The 22,760-nt window shown below is 43.9% G+C and overlaps 1 protein-coding gene across 8 annotated transcripts in view; it reads right to left on the bottom strand.

Moving 5' to 3' along the window:
- Positions 1-22,760, bottom strand: part of HIVEP3 (HIVEP zinc finger 3) — a 527,761-nt gene that overhangs the window by 79,137 nt on the left and 425,864 nt on the right. The window contains exon 1 of one of the 8 annotated variants that reach the window (XM_055255398.2): positions 957-1,387. The exons of the other annotated variants lie outside the window; for them this stretch is intronic. The gene's annotated coding sequence lies outside the window, so the exon portion shown is untranslated. Of the gene's footprint in view, positions 1-956; positions 1,388-22,760 lie in introns of those variants that run through there. 8 annotated transcript variants of the gene reach the window in all.

Genomic DNA, 22,760 nt, shown 5'->3' with positions numbered 1-22,760 from the left:
TTCATGTAGCACTTCAGTCAGGAGCAGTGAATGATGCAGGAGATCATTTTTGTCTTCAATGACACCCCTCTGGTCATTGAATACAGTGACGGATTCAATGATATCCCTCTAGTCATTGGATATGGTGCAAATACAGTGACTGATGTTGGTCAGTGAAAGACCGCGTATCAGCAGAGATTCTCCTATGAGCAGTCAAAGGCCTCCTGTGACTTGTACCAAAGCAGGCTGAGTGTGGGGAAGACAGGGAAATCTCATTTCATTAGATTACATCTCAGTCAACAGGGTGGCCATATAAGATACCATCCAAACTGGGACACTTGGAGAATGAAATGGCAACTATTAACAATCATGGAGGAACAACAGGAATAAACAAGGACAGTCCCAGGCAAACCAGGACAAAACGGTTACCCTTACAATTAATATTTGCCTTATGGCCAAAACTAGGCATAAGTGCCAACTGTCTCTGGGTGTCTCGTACAAACTTTTGATCTCTTCTATGGAGACTAAAGTTACACCACGATCTTCTGATAGATTCTTAGAGACTGACTGTCTAGTCCATTCCTCTCACTTGGCAGAGGAGACTGAAGGCTAGAAAGGTGATATGATTTTCCCTGAGAAGCACACAGGAACGGTGGCAGGGCTGGACCATCCTGTGCCTCTTGACCCTCCAGCCAGGGCTATCTCCCACCTCAATTAATAGAAGTTCTCTGTGGCTTCTGTGGCATGATGGACACTGCAGTCTATGGTCCCTAGTCCTATGGAAGCACCAGCATGGCCCCAGGGAACATCACTGTATCCACAGCAAGGGGGAGTAAGGAGTTGTCTAGCATCTGAACAACAGCGTTGCCCTTTCAACCTATGTCCTAACCACACTGCAGCTGCTGGACAGAAGAAATGGGGAGCCCAGCGAAGGTGGGGGAACTCGTCCTGGCAGCCTTACCCCGGGTCTTGCTTACCTAAGTTAAGGTGGGCAGAAATGCTGAGCCTTCTAAAAATCAGACACGGTAGACATGGTTTGCAGCACAGACAGAGAACTGCTCTTCGGGCTGGGCTGGGCCTCCTCGGCCTGGCTGCACTGTGATGGAGAGGCCTTTGGGTGCTATGTGTGGATAATCAAGGGTTGGCTATACTTACTATTCTTATTGATCCTTTCATGCAAGGATCTGAGAGCAGCCCTGAAATACTAGCTAGTGGTAAGCTTTGCTTCTTCCGATGGATGGATGGGACCCTGTGGCATGACTGGGTGGTGAAATGATCAATCTGAGTGGGGGTCAGCTGGCCAGGCAGGACCCTACATTGTTTAGTCCTGCCTTCTCCCCTCACTGAGCCACAAGGCTCTCCCTGGCAGGTGGCGGAGCGCCCAGCAGCTGGGGTTTGGTGCAATTCCCAGGGCCAGGTGGGAGGGGCAGGGAAGATGAAGGAGACAGTGAGATGACTGTTGCATCATCAGGTGACTACAGGGCCAGCACTGCCTGCCCAGGGTCAGTGTCCAGCCTGCACCTGTGGGCTGGACATGGTGTTTCTCCAAGGAGAGGCCTCCTATCCACACTTCTGAGTGGGGAGCAAAAAGGCCACAGGAGCACCGTTGGCTGCCAGGGCGCAGAGTCAGCGAGGCCTGTGAGCCAGAGGGGCCACCCTGTCATTCTGCACACAGGCATCTGAGCCATGGTGGAGAGTGACTAGCCCAAGCCACACTGGGACTTGGACTCCTCGACTAGTGCTCTCTGCCAGCCTGCTCTACCACATCACGACAGGTCTGAAGTGCTTAATAGGAGGGGCAGGGGGAGAAGGGCAGCCAGGACCACAGGTGCAGATGTAGGGGAACCTGCAGGACCTAAGGAGACTTCTGTCTTGGAATGGATTCCAATTGTGGTGCGGCATAAACTAAGGACCGTTCTAATGACTGTGACCAACAGACACTAAGAACATGGTTCTTTTCTACCTTCTGTGGTTCTGAGGGTATGTGTGAAATTTTAATACAAACTTGAAGTGATAAAGAAAAAAGCCACTTTTCCAGGGAATTGGTGAGAGCACCTGTAAAAGTCACCAGAGAAATGGGCCCAGGAGCTGGGTCAACAGAGGCCTGAACCCCAGACCAGAAGAGCATGGACAGCCTCTACTGATGGTCACAGAATGGGCCATGAGGCCACTATCAGCCACCGAGAGCTCTAGCTCAGAGACCAGCTTATAACCCTGAGGGGAACCTGAGCTTCAGCAGCCAACTGGTTAGCATACCTGACAAATTAGCTCCCACTTCAAGAAGCTTCCTTCGGTCTAACTGTGGCAGCAGCCCAACAGGAAGGAGATAGGGACTTGCTGGGGTTGGAGCCACAAAAGCCTCAGGGGAGTGGGAAGTAATGGAGGAGCCTGGGGCCAAGGCAGGGAGGCCTGAAGCTCTGGAACCAAACTGGAAAGCACCTTCTGTATCGAAGGCATCAGGACAACATGACCATGGCCCAGGGTGGACACCCCAGAGGACAGTTCCAGAGGGTGGGTGGGAGATGGGCTCTCTCAGGTGGACGATTCCACCAGTCCTGGCAGGAGGCCAGCTTGAATCTGCCTTGGGCTCTAGACTGAGGAGCTGGGGTCCCCAGTCAAAGTTACATAAGGCTGGGGCAAGATGGGGGCAGGGGCCTGACGTCCAAGGAGCTGTTAGGCTACGCTAGCCCCAGGCTGGTGGGGCTTAATACAGCTCTTTGTTTGTAATTTACTTATACACACACTCCCACATATCCCAACATGCCAAAATCTGGTCAAAATTTTACTGGCAGTAATAAAACATACTGATGTCAAAAATATAAGAAAACTTTCCTATTAACTTTAATACCTGGGAACCCAGGGCACAAGGCCACAGGCTGAAGAGGAGGCAGTCAGTAAATATTCTTATTTAATGACCTAGCAACAAAGCCAGTGCCCCTTCTAAAAATCTCTGTGTACGACACTCTGTGTGTGCATGTATGCATGTGTGTGTTTAAGCTGGAGCAGAATTCTTCACTTGCAAAAAAAATACTAAAAGTGGCTGTGGGCTCAGGTGGTGGCAAAACAAGCCAGATATAAGGATATGGGTCTGGAGATTAACAGGGATTGGTAGTCAGAGAGTCACAGAAGGATGTCTGGGCAAAGAGAGAGGCCAAGGTCAAGGTGGGGCTCTGGCTGGGAACAGGGATTGTGGCAGAGACTGAATATTTCTTCCATTAGCCGGTTCTCTTTCTTGTAGTAATCAAAGGCCCCCAAGCTGGGTCTATGGCCACCAGCTACAGGCTGCCTTTCCCAGCCTCCCTTGCAGCTAGTTCTGGCCAATGATGTATACAACTTCTAGGCCACAGCCAGAAGGAAAAGTGCTTGCCCTCCACCTCTGTATTTTGTCAGGAAGGAACACGGATGTGGCGGGGGTGAGCCGACTGTGACCACATGGACAAGAACATCACCCCAAGGAACAGTGGGACAAGAAGACAAGAAGACAACGTGAAGCAAAGACACCTGCCCCTGAGAGAGACATACATCTTTGAGCTTGTTACTTGGTTCCTTTTGGAGCAGTTGAACAAATACACTAACTCATCCAGGGGATTGGAGTGTGATGCTGGTGTCTGGGAGGCTGAAAAGGGTTTGTCAGAACTCAGGCCTAGGTAAGTGGGGACACAGGGAGAGGTAGCAACACAGATCAGGGTTTAGTTCTAAAGCACAAGACAGGCACCAGTAGCAAGGTTAGCATCCAGCCAGTAAATCCATGCATGCAGCAACACAGCACAGTGACTCCCAAGGTAGCTTTGAGACTCAGGCAGCCTGCAGCTGAACCCTGGCTCCTCCATCTCCTAACTGATGATCCCCTAATCTGGACACCCCTCTAAGCCTTAATCTCCCCATCTGTAAAACAGGGACAGTAAAAGTGTCATGTGTGGTTTAAATTGAGTTGACTCACACAAATCGCTTGGCATGGCACCTGACATATAGTAAGCATTCAATAAATAATAGACATCATTGCTATTGGAGAAAGCATTTCTGTGGAGGGGCTGTCATGGCTGTGTGGAAAGATCTCTAGACTAGATTCCAGTCCTGGCTCTGCAGCCTTTAGGCTGACAGGCTGTCATAAGACTGACTGGGGTTATCATGTATGTAAAGTCCCAGGCACACAGCTGGTGCTCAAGAAATGAGAACCAAGGTTGAATTCGGAGGTCAAAGCAGGGCCCCCACAGAAGCCAGTGTCACGCTGACCCACCAGGATACTGGGATAGACCTGAGTTCCCCCAAACAGAGGAAGCATTGGTTCTTGAGTTGGGCAGAGCCTTGGCCTGCATGCTGGAGCCATGTGGTCCTAGCAGTGGGGATAAGAACACAGGCAGGCGATCAGGTGGTGACAGGTCTGATGGATCTGACTTTATGGGACACTTTTCAGATTGAATGCTTCATACCAACCCAGGGCACAAGCTAGAACTGATAATCATGGATGAAAATCATCACGATCCTGGCACACAGCTTTCCAGGCCACTAGATCCATCTTCCTGACTCCATGGAAGCCACACTAGATGGTTCTCTTACGAGATTGAGACTTTGCAGCCTCCAATGTACTTCTTGGTCGCTGGATTTTCATGAGATAATGACCATTCAGTGCAGACCATGGCAGAGGGGCTCTGTCTTGTCAGTGTCCTGAATTCTAGCCTCGATTACTGCCAAATAGAGGAGTCACATGAGCACACTCCTGTCCTCAAACTCACAACACTTGCATCCCTCTTATTGCCATTTGATTCTGGGAGACACTGACTCCCAGAGAAGAGGCATGACCGACCCAACGAGAGCGGGCTGGGAAGTCTTCAAGCCAAACTAAAGACATTTCTGAGTCCTTCGATCTGCTGTTTGGGGTCAATTCCTCCTGAACAGCAGGTGCTGCTTGACACTGACTTGACCTGCTTGGGAGCTCTACAGGGGCAGAGAGGTCTGGGCTGCAGGTGGGACAGTGAGTAGCACACCTGGTGAGAGCCAGGGGGCTGAGCACCTGGGTCTCCTCACTACAGGCAGCCGGCTGCCTCCCTGGCTTGCTTGCTTCAACTTTCTCTGGGGGTCGGTCTGTGGGTTTCTTCCAGCAAGGGCAGATCAGGAGGCCTGGAGTCACCTCGGCTGCCATGGGTCTGGTAACCTGTGGCAGGAAGCCCTGGAACACACAAGTCTACTGTGTGACCCTAGGCAAGGCACTTTCCTCTCTGGGCCTCAGTTTTCCCTTCTGTAACATGAAATTGGGCTGAACGACCTCAAGGTCACTTCCATTCTGACAATTTTGGATTTTAAAATCTAAGACCAGGTGACAGTGTGGCCAACTGAAAAACACCGGCCACGTTTCCTAGTTTGCTCAGGCTGGCTGCAATAAGCTTACTTAAGCTGAGGAGAATTCCACAGGGTAACTTACGCCTCAAATTCCTGTTAGACCTTGGTCAAAGTGAGGATCCATCTAGGGATACCTGCTAATCTTTATAAAAGGCAACCCTCCCCATGGGACTGACTGAGAGGTGGACTGGCAAGGTCAGGCTCACCTACTGGCCCACCCCACCATCTTCTTGGCTTCTCTGGGGGAAGGGCTGGGGAAGGATCCTGTGCTGGCCTGAGCTATAGTTGCTGACACCAAGCAACCTGCAATTGTTGGTGGAAGCCGTGCCTTTCCTGCAGATGCTTGGCTCACCTATAACATTCTAACCCCACTCAGGTCAGGGTATCCCACAGCATTGACCTACCAGCAATCAGGGGGTTCTGTGCAGAGAAAACTACCCCCGCCCAGAGATCTGCATGTGTCCCAGCAAGCAGCCCAGGCCTCCTGGACACCAGCTTCTGCCAGTCTAGGCCCTGGCCAGGTCCTGACCTGCTGACCCTCTCTTGGGCTGTCACCACCTCCACCCCTGTCCCCAGCCACGTCATCAATCCCCAAATCTGGTTGTTTCTGTTCCCTGCCTCTCCTTTGGGCTCGGGTTCCTACCCCTAGTTTTGTCGAGACCAGAAGTTCCAAAGACCAACGACAGAATAGAAATGCTGGGGAGCTTTCTCCTTCTTTTAAAAAAAAAATTCTTAAATGAAAAATTACTTGAAAAAATTTAAACGACTGCAGAATTGTACCATCCTTGGCTCTTTCTCCTGAATGTCCCTGTCCCCACATGCCCCTCCCCAGAGAAGCTACAGTTAATTTAATATATGTTCTTCCCGACATCCTAATATATTTATTTATTTATTCATTTATTTATTTATTTATTTATTTATTTATTTATTTATTTATTTTTTGAGACAGAGTCTCGCTCTGTCGCCCAGGCTGGAGTGCAGTGGTGCAATCTTGGCTCACTGCAAGCTCCGCCTCCCGGGTTCACGCCATTCTCCTGCCTCAGCCTCTCCGAGTAGCTGGGATTACAGGCGCCCACCACCACGCCCGGCTGATTTTTTTGTATTTTTAGTAGAGATGGGGTTTCACCGTGGTCTCGATCTCCTGACCTCGTGATCCGCCCGCCTCGGCCTCCCAAAGTGCTGGGATTACAAGCGTGAGCCACCGCGCCCGGCCTCCGACGTCCTAATAGATTTATATTGATCTGCGACTTGTTTTTTTTCTTTTTTTAAATCTATGTATGGATATCTAGGTTTACCTCTTTCTTTTTGGGGGCAGCAGCACTGTATTCCATTTTTGGCTGTACTCAAACTCAGCCAGTCCTTTACTGATAGATATGAAGGTTGTTTCCAGCTGTTTCTATTCCAAGAAATGCTACATAGAATATCTTCTGCATACTTGTGTGAGTATATCACAGGCTAACCTCCTAGAAGGGAGAATACTTGATTAAAGGGAATACACCTTGAAGCTTTTCATGGGGACCGGCAAATAGCTCTTCAAAAAGCAGAAATTTACACTTCCGCCAATGGCGGATGAGCACTACTTCCCTAACCTCCTGCCTACCTGGAATATAAGCAGTCTCTTTAACATTAGCTAATAAGAAAGGCAAAATGGTTGTATTTGGTTCCCATTGCTGCTGTTAAGAAATTACCACAAATTTAGTGGCTTAATGCAAAATTTATTATCTTACAGTTCGAGTGGTCAGACGTCTGAAATAGGTCTCACTGGGCTAAAAGCAAGGTGTCCACAGGGCCACTTTTCTTCCTGGGGGCCCTAGAGGAGAATCCCTTTCCTTGCCTTTCCCAACTTCTAGAGGGTGCCTGAATTCCTTGGCTCATGGAAGACTCCCCTTCCACCTGCAAAGCTGGTAACAGCCAGCCGCATCTTTCTCATAACAAATCATTCTAATACTGACTCCTGTCTCCCTCTCCTAAGGACTCTTATGATTACATTGAGTCCACCTGGATAATCTCTCCACCTCAACAGCCTTAATTAAATCACATCTACAGATTATCTTTTGCCATAATGGGCAACATATTCACAGTTTCCAGGGCTTAGAATGTGGATAAGTTTAGGGGTCCATTATTCTGCCTACCACAAAGATATCTTACGTTTCAGTTATAATTATTTTATTATTATTTTTTGAAATGGAGTCTCGCTCTGTTGCCCAGGATGGAGTGCAGTGGCTTGATCTTAGCTCACTCCAACCTCTGCCTCCTGGGTTCATGCACTTCTCCTGCCTCAGCCTCCTGACTATCTGGGATTACAGGCGTGCACCACCACACCCAGATAATTTTTGTATTTTTAGTAGAGATGGGGTTTCACTATGGCGGCCAGACTGGTCTTGAACTCCTGACCTCAAGTGATCCCCCGCCTCAGCCTCCCAAAGTGCTGGGATTACAGGTGTGAGCCACCACGCCTGGCCAATATCTTATGTTTTAAAATCTGTTTCTTGATCTCTAGAGAGGCTTAACATTTTTGCATAAACATATTCACCAGTTATTTCATTTGGGAGATTATTTTTCTGGTTTACATAAACTCTTTTGAAATTGAAGCTATTGACCCTTTACATATAGGTTGCAGATATCTTCTCTTTATCATTAGTCTTAGCTGTACAGAAATTTTTTTTGTTTCCATGTGGTTAAATGTACCATTAATTTTTCCCTTTATGACTTTTAGGTTTCACACCCCATATTATTTTTTAGAATGTCACCCAAATTTTCTTCTAGTTCCATTATGATTTATTTTTTCCCTCCCTTCCTCTCTTCTTTCCTTTCCATTGTCATCTTGGCTCCATCTGGCACTTATTTGGGTGTAAGGAGTGAGGTAAAGATAAAGCTTAAGTGTTTTTACTCCCTAGCTAGCCAGTTGTCCCAACAGCATTATTGAATAGTCCACCTCCCCACCTCTGAAATGTCTGTGGTGTCTGCTAAAAGCACAGGTTCTAGCTCTATTCCAAATCCACTGAAATAGAATTTGTGGGAAAGGGGACCCAGAATCTACATTTTTGCTAATTCCCCATGTGAATATTATAAATCTGGCATATACTTTTCTACTGGCATTTGGGGAAGCTGATGAAATTCCTCCGACTGCCTCCTAATCACCTTGCTTCCAGGTTTCTAGCCTTCTCCCAGTCCACCCCACTCCACTATTCATTTTGGAAAGAGAAATCTCTTCAGTTGCCAACCTCACCAGACCTCTCCCCTTGTCAAGAATTCTCAATAGCTCCCCAATGCAGAGAGATTCAGCCACTGGCGTTTCAGTCCTGTCAAAATAGGGCCCACCCAGTCTTCCTGGCCTCCTCTCTCTCCATCCTGCTCTTACACTTTGAGCTGTCTGCCTTTACACATTGTTGTTCTTGGTGGGACATGCCGAGAAAGGAGTCTGGAGACTAATTCCACAGAGGAGTCAGCGAACCCTTGTTTGAGCTGGGTTTTGAACTATGGGAAGATGTTGATGGTGAGATTTGCAAGAAAGAGACTCTAGGTGGGAGGTTTGTGATGGTTAATATTGAATGTCAACTTGATTGGATTGAAGGATGCAGAGGGTGTTGCCAAAGGAGATTAACATTTGAGTCAGTGGACTGGGAAAGGCAGACCCACCCTCAATCTGGGTGGGCACCATCTAATCAGCTGCCAGTGTGTCCAGGATAAAAGCAGGTAGAAGAACATGAAAAGACTAGACTGGCTTAGCCTCCCAGCCTACATCTTTCTCCCGCACTGGATGCTTCCTGCCCTCAAACATCAGACTCCAAGTTCTTCAGGTTTGGGACTCGGACTGGCTTCCTTGCTTGCAGACGGCCTATTGTGGGACCTCACCTTGTGATCATGTGAGTCAATACTCCTCAATAAACTCCCCTTTATGTATACGTCTATCCTAATAGTTCTGTCCCTCTAGAGAACCCTGACTAATACAAGGTTCAATGTACGCAAAGCACAGGGGGCTGGAATGTGGCCACAGGAAATGTTGTTTCAGGGCTCCAGGCAGGAGCCCCATGATGTGCTGGGATGGCTTCTGGACACTGGGAGGTGTTTCCACACGTCCCCTCCTAGGCCCCAGAATGACGAGATAAAGTCTCCAACTGTGAGGCCTCAGTTATGTCAAGCAGATCTTCTAACAGAGCTGTGATCGGTGACTGCCCTCTGAAAGCAGGTGGAAGGCACAACTGGGTCCCCATGGGGTGGGCAAGGACACACTGCTGCTGCTGGGCTGGACCGTGCTTCCAGAGTGACCAGCCCCTCATACCCTCTAACCTGGATTCATTCATGGAAAACAGGCACAACCTAGAGTCCATAGATAGCCTGTGTTGGAAGGAAGAGGTTTTCTGCTAATCCAGTAGGTCAAACAGTGCTTTTCCCCCAAGAAGCCTGGGATGTCTGCCTTGAGACAGGCCTGCGGCTTAACGAGTTCATCAGTGTCTTCCAGGTGAACCTGCCTCCCCCTGGCCTGGGCAGGAACTAGACTCCATTCAGATTTGCATTTCCAGTGCCTGATACAGAACTCCACACTCAGTAAAATATTAAAAATATTTAAAAACACTTAACTGACCACCTACCACGCCCAAACAAAACAAACATATTGATTCTTACACATCCCCTTTTTATAGATGGGGGCAGGGCTGAGGCTAATTGCTTCAGATCAGACACAAAAAGGCAAAGGCAGGATTTGAATCCTGAGTGCTGGCCAACATCCAGGAAACCCCCAAGGGCCCTGATCTTGGTCAGAATGACCGAGTGGATCCTACCTTCCTTCCTTGTGTCTGAGATCCTCCAGGAAGTCTTCCCTGGTTAACTGCAGCCACCTACATACACGTGCATCAAAGTCCTCCCTGATTGCAAGTCACTCTGCATGACCATGTTAAACTTAGGGCTGAGTTTCTTGTTAACTGCTTTTTCCCTCAATAATGAGTGGTGGATTTTTCACTGTCCGGGAGGCTCTTAAATCATTTTCCTTGGATGACTGGTCTCTGTGTTCCTACTTTTCCTTCTCCTCCTCCCTTCCAACTCCAAGACCTAAACAGGGTTTGGAATTTCTGCACACTGGTCAAAAAGCAAATTCTATCGAAAGCAAACAGAAGCCTAGGCAATCCTAGATGAGTTAGACCCAGCTGGTATTTGTCTTCCTGTTAGAGCACTCAGGGATCCAGGTGAAACTGATATCACCAAGGAGAATGAAGTCTCCTGTGATATCCCCGTAGAAAGCAAAAACACATTTCACAGTCAAGATCAAGCAATGATGTAGCAAAAACTCTACTCTGCCAGACTTGCAGAGGCCCAGATTTCCCCTGATTGTCTGTGGTCATAATAATTCAGAGGAAGATCATCTAAACCAATGTCCTGTGCCTAGACCGAACAAATGAACTCTATGTGCCAGGGCTGTTCTTAGTATGTTAAATTCACTCATTTATTCCTCACAATGACCCTATCAGGCAGGTACTATTATCATTCCCATTTTACAGGTGAGGAAACTGAGGCCCCAAATCACAAAACTGCTAAGTAGCAGAGACAGAACCTGAACTTGGACCATCAGGTGACTCCTGCAGTGGTGACCCTCAAGGCAGCTGGGCCACACCAGCCTCACAGAGAGGACACAGATCTGAATCACAGTCCTGACACTGCAGGTAACCAAACACTGTTTCTAGCAGCCTTCCTTTCCTTCATAAGGGCTAAGCTTGTTAACCCTTTTTTTCCTTTCACCTGGAAAAGTATCTACAGTGTTTAAGCCTTGCTTCCATTGAGACCGAAAATGAACTGACATCAGCTGCTACAGCCTTACCTCACCTACACACATATACAAACAAGGCCCAGATGCTTGTAGCTAATTCATCTACTAAGTTATCTAATGTAATGTACATAGCTAGCTATCCACCTACCTATCTCATTGTTTATTTATATCCGCTTTTTCCCTTGAGGATTAAAAGAGGCTTCTGGACACCCATGAGAACTCAGGGGGCATCTATGAACTTAACCTGTTTATCTTAAATGGTCCAGGAAGTGCTTGTGGGTGAAAGAGCTTAGGGAAGAACAAAGCCTGAAATGAGAGTTGGGCAGGCCCAGCAGGCTTGTCTTCTGGCCATTTGTGTCCAGCCAGTCTCTCATTAACGCTGCCTAAGAAAGACCCAAATTCCACATTTGCTGCAGTGGCCTGATCTCTTGTCAGTTTCTGGCAGGTCTCTAGTGGTTCCTTTGATGGCATTTTGTTTCTATACATGTGACTGTGGCACAAAAGGCACACCTACCTACAAGCTTCCTAGGTAGTTAAGGTTCTTGTGTCTACTGGAGAGCAATACATAGAATACACGATAATATATACACACACACACTACAAGGTGAACCACCGAAGAAAAATGGCTGGGAGACTGGGTGACATACAGAGTGTAGTCCAACAGAAGAGGTGGCGACTGCATGTGGCTTCTGTTATTCTTGCCCACATGGCAGGATAGATATAACTGTACAGTAATGATAAAGCAGTTATAACGATCACTCTACTGCAACTCATTTCTTCATTTCTCCACTCAGTCTGCAAGTACTACGTGGGCTTTCTCAATGCCAGGCCAGTAAGATGAAAACAGACATAAATCATAGGCCTTACTATAAGCTACAGTAATCAAGACAGTATAGTATCGATACAAAGAGACATAAGAAGATCAATTGAAACGGAGTAGGGTAAGGAAACATACTCCCACACATACAGTCACATGATGTTATTTATTTATTTATTTATTTAGGGACAGGATCTCACTCTGTTGCCCAAACTGGAGTGTAATGGCACAATTTCAGCTCACTGCAACCTCCACCTCCTGGGCTCAGGTGATTCTCCCACCTCAGCCTCCCAAGCAGCTGGGACTACAGACACCTGCCACCACGCCCAGCTAATTTTTATATCTTTTTTTAGAGATGGGGTTTCACCTTGTTGGCCAAGCTGGTCTTGAACTCCTGGGCTCAAGTGATCCACCCACCTTGGCCTCCCAAAGTGTTAGAATTACAGGTGTGAGCCACCACGCCCAGTCTCAGTCACTTGATTTATAAGAAAAATGCATCCGATACAGGAAATAATGGTCTTTTCAATAAATGGCGCTAAAGCTATTGGATATCCATATTAAAAAATGAACCTTGACCCCCGACATCATACCATACACAAAAAACGAACGTGAAATGAATAAATGATAGGCCTGAATACAAAAGATTAAACAATAAAGCTTGTAGAAGAAAACAAGAAAATATCTTCACGGAACTTGGGGTAGGCAAAGATTTCTTACTCGATCGACAAACGCAGAATTGCATAATCATAAAGGAAAGAAGCTAAATTGTGCTTCATTAAAATTTAAAACTTCTGTTCAACAAAGACTCTAATAATAGAGTACAAACCATGGGTTGGGAGAGGATATTTGCAACACATGTTTGAAAACAAATTCCTAAAAATGAGTAAGAAAAAGGCAGTCAATGCACCTGAAAATGGCAAAAGTTAACTTAAAATGAATCAAAGACCTAAACTCAGAGATAAAACTATAGAACTCTTAGAAAACATAAGGAAGAAGCTTCATCACATTGGATTTCGCAGTAACTTCTTAGATGTGGCACCAAAAGCATACACAACAAAAGTACAAATAGATAAATTGCCTACATCAAAATTTAAAAACTTCTACGCATGAAAGCAGAACATCAACAGAGTAAAAAGACAAGAATGAGAGAAAACGCTTGCAAATCATACATCTGATAAGGGATTAACATGCAGAACTCCAAAACTCAACAACAACAAAAAGCCAAGCAAAACGATTTTTTAAAAATGAGCAAAGGACCTGAAGAGACGTTACTCCAAAGAAGATCTACAAATGGCCAAGAAGCATGTGAAACGATGCTCACCATTACCAATTACTAGGGAAATGAAAAATCAAAACCATGAAGATACCACCTCACACACATTAAAATGGCTACAACAACAAAAAAAGAAAAAGAAGTGTTTGCAAGGATGTAGAGAAAGTGAGTGGAACTGTTGCACTCTGCTGGTAGGAATGTAAAACGGTGCAGCCTCTATGGAAAACACGTGGTAGTTCCTTAAAAAATAAAAAATAGAATTACCATCTAATGCAGCAATTCCACTTCTGGGTATATACTTAAAAGAATTGAAATTACAGTCTCAAAGAGACATGTGTACATCTATGTTCATAGTGGCATGATTTACAACAGCCAAAGGTGGAAGCAATCCAAATGTCCATTGATGAATGAATGGATAAAAAATTCATTCATGTTGTAGTATGTGTCAGAATTTCCTTCTTTAAGACGGAATAATATTCCATTGTGTGTATGAAACTTGATGACATTATGCTAAGTAAAATAAGCCAGCCACAAATGAACAAATACTGAATAATTTCACTTATATGAAGTACTTAGAGTAATCAAATTCATAGAGACAGAAAGTCAACTGGTGGTTGCCAGAGGCTGTGGGAATGGGGGGCTGTTGTTTTATGGGTATACAGTTTCAGCTTTTCAGAATGAAATCTAGAGGTTGGTTGCACAGCAATGTGACTGTGCTTAACACTACTGAATTTAAAATAGTAAAGTTGGTAAATGTTATGTGTATTTTACCACAATTTTTAAAATAGCAAAAGATTTTAACAGGCACTACAAGCAAGAGGTTATCTAAATGGTCAATAAGAATATGTCATGAAGTTTTCCCGTATGTTTTCTTCTAGAAGTTTTATGTCATGAAGTTTTCTCCTATGTTTTCTTCTAGGAGTTTTACAGTCTTAGGTTTTACATCCAAGTCTTTAATCCCTTTTGAGTTGATTTTTATGTATGGTTAATTTTTATGTAAGATAAGGATCCAATTTCATTCTTTTGCATATGAATACCCAGTTTCCCCAGCACCATTTATTGAAGAGACTACCCTTTCTCCATTGTGTTTTTTTGGCACCCGTGTTGAAGATCAGTCAGCATATATACTGGGTTTATTTCTGGGTTCTCTATTCTGTTTCATTGGTCTATGTGTCTATCTTTACATCAGTACCATACTGTTTCGATTACTGTAATTTTTTATGTTTTGAAATTAAGAAATGTGAGGCTTCCGGCTTTGTTCTTGTATCAGAGGATTGATTTGCCTATTTGTGTTTTTTGTGGTTCCATATAAATCACAGAATTGTTTTTTCTATTTATGCAAAGTAATGTAATTGAGATTTTTATGGGGGTTTCATTGACTCTGTAGATTGTTTTGGGTAGTATGGACATTTTAACAATATTAATTCTTCTAATCCATGAACACAGGATGTCTTTCCCTTTGTTTGTGTCTTCTTTAATTTCTTTATTAAATGTTTTGTAGTTTCCAGTACACAAGTCTTTCATTTCCTTAGTTAAGTTTATTCCTAAGTATTGTTTTTGGTGTTATTATAAGTGACATTATTTTTCTAATTTTCTTTTCAGCTAGTTTGTTGTTAGCATATAGAAATGCCACTGATTTTTGTAAATGATTTTGTATCCTGCAACTTTACTAAATTTGTTAATTAGTTCTAATACTTTTTAATGGAATCTTTAGGATTTTATATTATTTTGTCTGCAAACAGGAACAATTTTACTTCTTCCTTTCTGATTTAAATGTCTTCAATTTTTTATCTTGCCTAATTGCTCTGGCTAGGACTTCCAGTACTATCTTGAATAGAAATGGCAAGTGAGGGCATTCTTGCCCTTAGCTTATTCCTGATTTTAGAGAAAAAACTTTTCCGTTTTTCACCACTGAGTATAATATTAGCTGTAAGCTTGTTATATATGGCTTTCATTAGGTTGAAGTACTTTCCCTCTAGTCTCAGTTTTTTGAGAACTTTGATCAAAAAGGGTGTGTTGAATTTTGTCAAATTCCTTTTCTGCATCTGTTGAGATGCTCATGTGATTTTAAGTCTTTATTCTGATAATGTGATGCATAACATTAATTAACTTTTGTATATTGAACCATCTTTGTATCCCAAGGATAAATCCCACTTGGTCATGGTGTATGATCCCTTTAATGCACTATTTGGTTTGATGTGCTAGTATTTCGTTGAGGATTTTTGCATCTATATTCATTAAGAATATTAGCCTGTAGTTTTCTTTTCTTGTGGTGTCTTTGTTTAGCTTTTGTATCAGAGTAATGCTAGCCTCATAAAACGAGTTTGGAGGTGTTCCCTCCTCTTCAATTTTTTTGGAAGGGTTTCAGAAGGATCAATGTTAAATCTTTAAAAAATATTTTGGTAGAATTCACCAGTGAAGCTATCTGGTCCTGGGCTTTTCCTTGTTGGGAGTTTTTTGATTACTGACTCAATCTTCATATTAGTTATAGGTCTGTTCAGACTTTATATTTCTTCATAATTTAGTCTTGTATTTTTCTGGGAACATATCCATTTCTTCTAGGTTATCCAGTTTGTTGGCATAGAATTGTTCATAGTAGTCTCTTATCTGTGGCATCAGTTGTGATGTCTCTTCTTTAATTTAGAATTTTATTTATTTGAGTCTTCTCTCTTTTTTTCCTAGCATAGCTAATGATTTGTCAATTAAAAAAATCTTTTCAAGAAACCAACTCTTAGTTTCATTGATTTTTTTCCTATTGTTTTTGTATTGTTTATTTCTTCTGTAATCCTTATATCTTTCCTTCTGTTAACCTTGGCCTTAATTTCTTTTCCTAGGTCTTTGAGGTATAAAGTTAGGTTGTTTATTTGAGATCTTTCTTCTTTTTTAATGTAGGCATTTATCACAACGAACTCTCTGAGTACAGGTTTTGCTGAATCCTATAAGTTTTGGTATGCTGTGTTTTTGTTTTCATTTCTCTTGAGGTATTTTCTAATTTCTTTTTTGATTTCTTCTTTGACCCAATGGTTGTTTACAGTGTGTCATTTAATTTCCACATATTTTTGAATTTTCAATTTCCTTATGCTATTGATTTCTATTTCTATTTATTTATTTATTTTTATTTTTTATTTTTTGAGACTGAGTCTTGCCCTGTCACCCAGGCTGCAGTGCAGTGGCGCGATCTCCGCTCACTGCAACCTCCACCTCCCGGGTTCAAGCAATTCTCCTGCCCCAGCCTCCCAAGTAGCTGGGATTACAGGCACGCACTGCCATGCTCAGCTAATTTTTTGTATCTTTAGTAGCAACGTGGTTTCACCATGTTGGCCAGGCTGGTCTCGAACTCCTGACCTCAGGTGATCCACCCACCTCGGCCTCCCAAAGCGCTGGGATTACAGGCGTGAGCCACCGCGCCCGGCCTATTTATTTTTTTAGATGGAGTCTCACTGTCACCTAGGCTGGAGAGCAGTGGTGTGATCTCAGCTCACTGCAACCTCTGCCTACCAGGTTCAAGCGATTCTCCTGCCTCAGCCTCCTGAGCAGCTGGCATTACAGGCACCTGCCACCATGCCCATCTAATTTTTGTATTTTTAGTGGAAACGGGGTTTCACCATGTTGGCCAGGCTGGTCTTGAACTCCTGACCTCAAGTGATCCATCCACCTTGGCCTCCCAAAGTGCTGGGATTACAGGTGTGAGCCACTGTGCCTGGCCTGCTATTGATTTCTAGTTTCATCCCATTGTGATCAGAATATACATTTGGTATGCTTTCAATCTTAAATTTAAGACTTGTGTTATAACTTAACATGGAGAAAAATCCATGTGTGCTTGAAAAGAATGTGTATTCTGCTGCTATTTGGGGGAATTTTTTGGCATACATTTGTTAGGTCCATTTGGTCTATAGTGTTGTTCAAATCATTTGCTGATCTTCTGTCTGGATATTCTATCCATTATTAAAAGTGAGGTATTGAAGCATATAAAACAATGTTCAATACAATTTTGTCATTAGGGAAATGTTAATTAAATCTACAACACATTCACCATAACAGCTAACATGAAGCAAACAAAATGACGCCAAGTGTTGGCAAGGATGTGGTGTAACTGGAGCTCTTCTTGTGCATTGTTAGTGGAAAGGTAAATAGACACATTTGGACAATTGCTTGGCAAAGACTAATGCCACACATCTACCCTCAGACCCAGAAATTCCACTCCTAAGACTATATCCTATAGAAATGCCTATGTATGTCCTCCAAATAACACAAAGAAGAATTTTCATAGCAGATCTATTCATGATAGCCAAAAAAACTGGAAACAATTCAAATGCCAGCAACAAATAGAATGGATAAATAAATTGTGGTATATTCATATAACAATTATACATAGTAATAAAAAAGAACAAAGTACTGCTACAGACAAAAATATGTATCTTACAGATATAATAATAAGTAAAGGAATTCAGACACAATAGACTATATGCCATGTGATGATGTGAATGTGGAAACTCCACAGTTCAAGTATTGTCAACGTGATAGTATTAAGAGGTGATCAGGCCATGAACATTCCTCCCTAGTGAATGGGATTAGGTGCCTCATAAAAGTGCTTGCTGAGGAGACTTCATCTCACTTGCCCTGGTACCTCTCACCATGTAAGAATGCAGCAAGAAGGCCCTCACCAGACACCATATGTCAGCACCCTGATCTTAGACTTCCCAGCCTCAAGAACTGTGAGAAATAAATTTCTTTACTTTATAGATTACCCAGCTTTATGTATCCTGTACTAGCAGTCTAAGACATACTATATGTTTCCACTTAATTAAAGTTAAAGGATAGGCGAACAACCAATCTTATGGTATTAGAAAATAGGATAGGCCAGGCACAGTGGCTCATGCCTATAATCCCAGCATTTTGCGAGGCCGAGGTGAGTGAACTGCTCGAGCCCAGGAGTTCGTGACCAGCTTGGGCAATGTAGAGAGACCTCATCTCTATAAAAAATAAAATTAACTGAGTGTGGTGGTGCACACCTGTGGTCCTAGCTACTTGGGAGGTGGAGGTGGGAGGATCGCTTAATCCCAGGAGGTAGAGGCTGCAGTGAGCTGAGATAATGCCACAGCACTCCAGTCTGGGTGACAGAATGACACTCTGTCTCCAATCAAAAAAAAAAAGAGAAAGGGAAGTGAAAGGAAGGGAAGCAGAGGGGTGGGGAAGAGAGGGGAGGGGATGGGAGGGAAGGGAAGGGAAGGGAAGGGAAGGGAAGGGAAGGGAAGGGAAGGGAAGGGAAGGGAAGGGAGGAAAGGAAGGAAAGGAAGAAAGAAAGAAAAGAAATCAGGATAGTGGTTTCTGATTTCTGATGGGGCAGGTGGGTATTTACTACGAAGGGGCATGAAGCAGTTTTCTGGGTGTACAATTGTTCCACATCTTGATGTGGTACATAGATATTACATCACACACACACACACACACACATGTTAAAAAAAAACTATTCCAGTACAGTGGTACACTTCTGATTTGTGTACATAACTGTATGTATGTTATACCTCAATTTTTGAAAAGACATGGGCTTTACATCTGAAAAATACAAAGCTTATAGGGAAAGAGAAAAAAGAACCAAAAAGATTATAAGAGGTGGTAGATGCCATGATAGAAACATGTTCCCAGTACAGGTTGGGAGAGGCTGACTCCTGGGGGTGGGGAGGGACGGCTCACCAGTGTAGGCTTTAGAGATACACACACTGGGCTCTGAAGGATGAACAGGATCTCACCAAGCAGAAAAGTGGATGAGTGGGAGGAAGACAGAAAGATGCTGGGGAAACCCTAAGTGTGTGAGAAGGTCCAGTGTGGTTAGAGTGTTGGGTGTGCAGAGCATAGTAGTGGGGGGTGGGGCTGAGGGCATGAATCAAATCAGCTTTCAGATTTGTTTATTTAAATAAATTCCCCATAAACATTTTTTGAGTGAACAAGTGAACCTTCTCACGGTCATGATACATCTGATGTCTGGAATGGTAGGACAGATGTGTTAGGATGGCAGCAAGTACTGAAGAGATATAGTACTGGTGTGGTTATGAAGTCCATTTCTTCTCAAATTATTAATCTCTCTAAAATCTGATGTCTTCTAGGCCCCAGAATTCCAAACCATCCTCACTTGGTTATGGTACTGACTCTCTGTTGTGAAACTGCAGAGTTTTTCACATTCAACCTCTCTCTCCCAATTTCCTTCCACCCCATGTCACAATTTTTGGTAGTTACCAATTTTTGGTGGTTCTGGCAGTTGCTTTTAGCATCTTCAAGTAATATACTGATCCATCAACTTTAGACAGTGTCTATTCACTTCCTACTATGAGCAATAAAATTTGTCCACATTCTCTTCTTTCCACTTCCTTCCCTCCTGCCCACCTTCGGATTTTTGTTCGTTATATGTTATTGCTTTTGCATAACAATTACATTCTCATCAACAGTATAATTAAGTCTACTCTATAGGATAATTCTAAAAAGTGAAGCTAGTTAACAACATAATTATGAAGATATCATTGCCTGTGAAGCCACTTAGTATGAATGGACCCACGAGAAAGGCAAGTGGTTCCACTTTACTGAAACTTGGTCACAAGAAGAAAAATGGATAGCTTCCTTCACTTCTTGAACCTCATTTAATAATTATTTTGGGTTCCTTTTTTGATTGATGAAATAACTCCAGGAAGTTTTATTTTCTTCCAGAAAATATAGGTGACTGAGTGATAAACTTTCTGAATCTTACACATTTAAAAAGCTATTTTTTTCAAAGTTTGACAGGACGATTCTTAGTTTATCCTCCAGAATTGTGAACGTACTCCACTGTACTGGAGCATCTTGCATGACTGGTGAGAAATTCTGAGGTAAGTTTTGAGTCTCTCTGAAAGTTTTTTGTTTTTCATCCTTGATGTTCTGAAATTTCACCAAGATGGGTCTGAATGTTCATTTTACTAATTCCTGCCCTAAAGTCAGTATGATCTTTCTAGTTTAAAATCTGTGTGTGTTTCTTTTTTTTTAATTTTTATTTTTAAAATTGAAATGGGGTCTCACCATATTGCTCAGTCTGGTCTTGAACTCCTGGGCTCAGGCAATCCTCCCACCTCAGCCTCCCAAAGTGCTGGATTATAGGTGTGAGCCACCATGCCTGGCCATGTGTATTTCTCAACTGAGAGGAAATTTCTTTGGCTATATCTTTGACTATTTCTACCCACCCCCTGACTGTCTGTGGCTTCTAGTTCTAGATCTCCTAGTTGATGGATACTGAACCTCTGGATCTATCCTCCATGGGTCTTAATTTTTTCTTCTTGAGACTTTGCTCTGCTTTCTGGGAGGTTTTCTTGGTTTTAACATTGAAATGACCAATCTGGTCTTCATGCATATCCATTGTGTTATTCAGTTTTTCCACCGAAGTTTTTTCCATAATGGTATTTTACAATTTCAACAAGTATTTCCTTTCCTCTAATTGTGCTATCTTCACAGCAACCTGTTCCTCTGATATTATAGGTTATTTCATTTACAGAGGTGAATGAAAGAACCTCTTACTTATTGTTAAGGATACTACTGATAATTTAGTTTTGGTCTTTCTTATATTCAAACTGTTTCCTTTGAAATAAGCTCTTCCTTTTTTTTTTCTTTTTCCCATTTTAGGCCTTCTCTTTCATTCTACTGGTTTGCTTCCAATGTTTGGTGATTTTGGTTATTCAATATATTTATGAATGAGGGATTATGTTGTAAAGATAGGATATGTATTAGGATACAGGTTCTAGCTCCTATAACAAGGACCTAACTGCAGGAGTGGCTTAGACGAGAGAGTTTATTTCTGTCTTATGTGCAATCTGAGTTTAAGTGGCCACGGCTGATATGGTGGCTTCACCATGTGGGCATCTTTGATCTTGGTCTTCTGATATCCACAGCACGTGGCTTCAGTCTCCCACCATCACATCCCCACCCTTCTCAGTGGGCACGATAAAGGGGAGGGCAGAGCTGGGAGTTGCACTTGTCATTTCAGCTCACACGAGCCCATGGCCACTCCTAGCTGCTAGGAGGGTGAGGCAGCGTAGTGTTTAGCTGAGTGGCTATGTGCCCTGCTAAAATTTCCATCACTACAGAAGAAGAGAAAAAAGATATAAGTGGAATACTAACTACATAGGGCTTCCCGTGAGGTGTCTCGTCTATTTCTCTGACCAGTCCAGTCTTGAACGTGAGGGTGGCAGTCATGGAAAGCTTCCCTGCAAGAGGGTGAAGCAGTGTGGCAAGTCTCCTAGTAACAACTGTGGACAGGAAGTGGCCAGGGAACTCCCACAATTGCCAAAAGAAGGACTTTTCTCCATGGTGGGCACAATGGTATACTTCACCCTGAGACGGAGCTGCCAATCCTTCTCCTGGCTCCCTGCCCCACATCCAGTCTGCTAGAGAGGTCTGGAATGCCCTTGCTCAGCTGCTGTCTCAGACTTTCCTTAGAGAGCATTTGCTGGGGAATTTGGCGGCCACGGGCTGCCTGCCTCTTTGTGAAGAAGGCGGGGAGGGGTCCAACTGTACTTGCTCTTCTGAAGGGCTCTCAGGGGAGAACACTGCTAACCCATTCCTCTTCTGTGCTTTGTTGGCTCTCGGCTTGAACTGTGCTTGGCTCTTCTGAGACAAAAATCACTGAGACTTCTGGAGTCCTGGGCTGCAATGTTTCCTGCTCTGATTTCTCTGTCTGTGCAATCTCATGGGCTTTCTATCTTCCTAAGATTTAGAAATGTTTCCGTCCCACGGATGACTTCCTATCTTGTTTTCTAATGCTGTTATGATATCATCCTTTCAAAAATGGCTTTCAGCTGGGCACGGTGGCTCACACCTGTAATCCCAGCACTTTGGGAGGCCAAGGCGGGTGGATCTCTTGAGGTCAGGAGTTTGGGACCAGCCTGACCACATGGTGAAACCCCGTCTCTACTAAAAATCCAAAAAAAAAAAAAAAAAAAAATTAGCCAGGTGTGGTGGTGCATGCCTGTAATCCCAGTTACTTGGGAGGCTGAGGCAGGAGAATCCCTTGAACCTAGGAGGCGGAGGTTGCAGTGAGCCTGGGCAATGAGAGTGAAACTCCATCTCAAAAAAAAAAAAATGGTTTTCACTGTCATCATACCAATTCCTAGGGAAGAGGTGGAGGTGGGCACCTGTGCTCCAGGACTTAGGAAATCAATGCATTCATGACTCATCAGCTGAGGCCAATGTCCCTTCCAGGATGTGGACACCAGAAAGGAAGATGAACCTTTCCCATGCAGGGCATCATCTCAGAACTCCATGGTGTCTGCCCTTAGGGGGAACACTTCTGATGTTCCTGAACCTGGGCCCCCACCGATGCACAATGCCCACCTAGTTCCACTGAGGGTAGGAACAGCCAGCCCTGTTTCCCTGGGCAGCCTGGTAGTCCATGGACACCAGTCAATGACCCGACTGCCTAAGGGCCTGCAAGCCTCTGTGTGGGCACCCGGCAGGCTGTGTTTGCCTTTGGAGGTGGATAATCAGCAAAGTCCCTGTACACTGTCAGCTACCACAGCTGAGATTCAGTGAGCTATCTACACTTTAAGTGTACCAGGAGAAAGGGTTCCACCCCATCC

This window comes from Symphalangus syndactylus, chromosome 12 (genome assembly GCF_028878055.3).
Source record: "Symphalangus syndactylus isolate Jambi chromosome 12, NHGRI_mSymSyn1-v2.1_pri, whole genome shotgun sequence".
Classification (NCBI taxonomy): domain Eukaryota; kingdom Metazoa; phylum Chordata; class Mammalia; order Primates; family Hylobatidae; genus Symphalangus; species Symphalangus syndactylus.
Note: the sequence above shows the minus strand (reverse complement) of the source record. Positions and strands in the feature narration are given on the sequence as shown.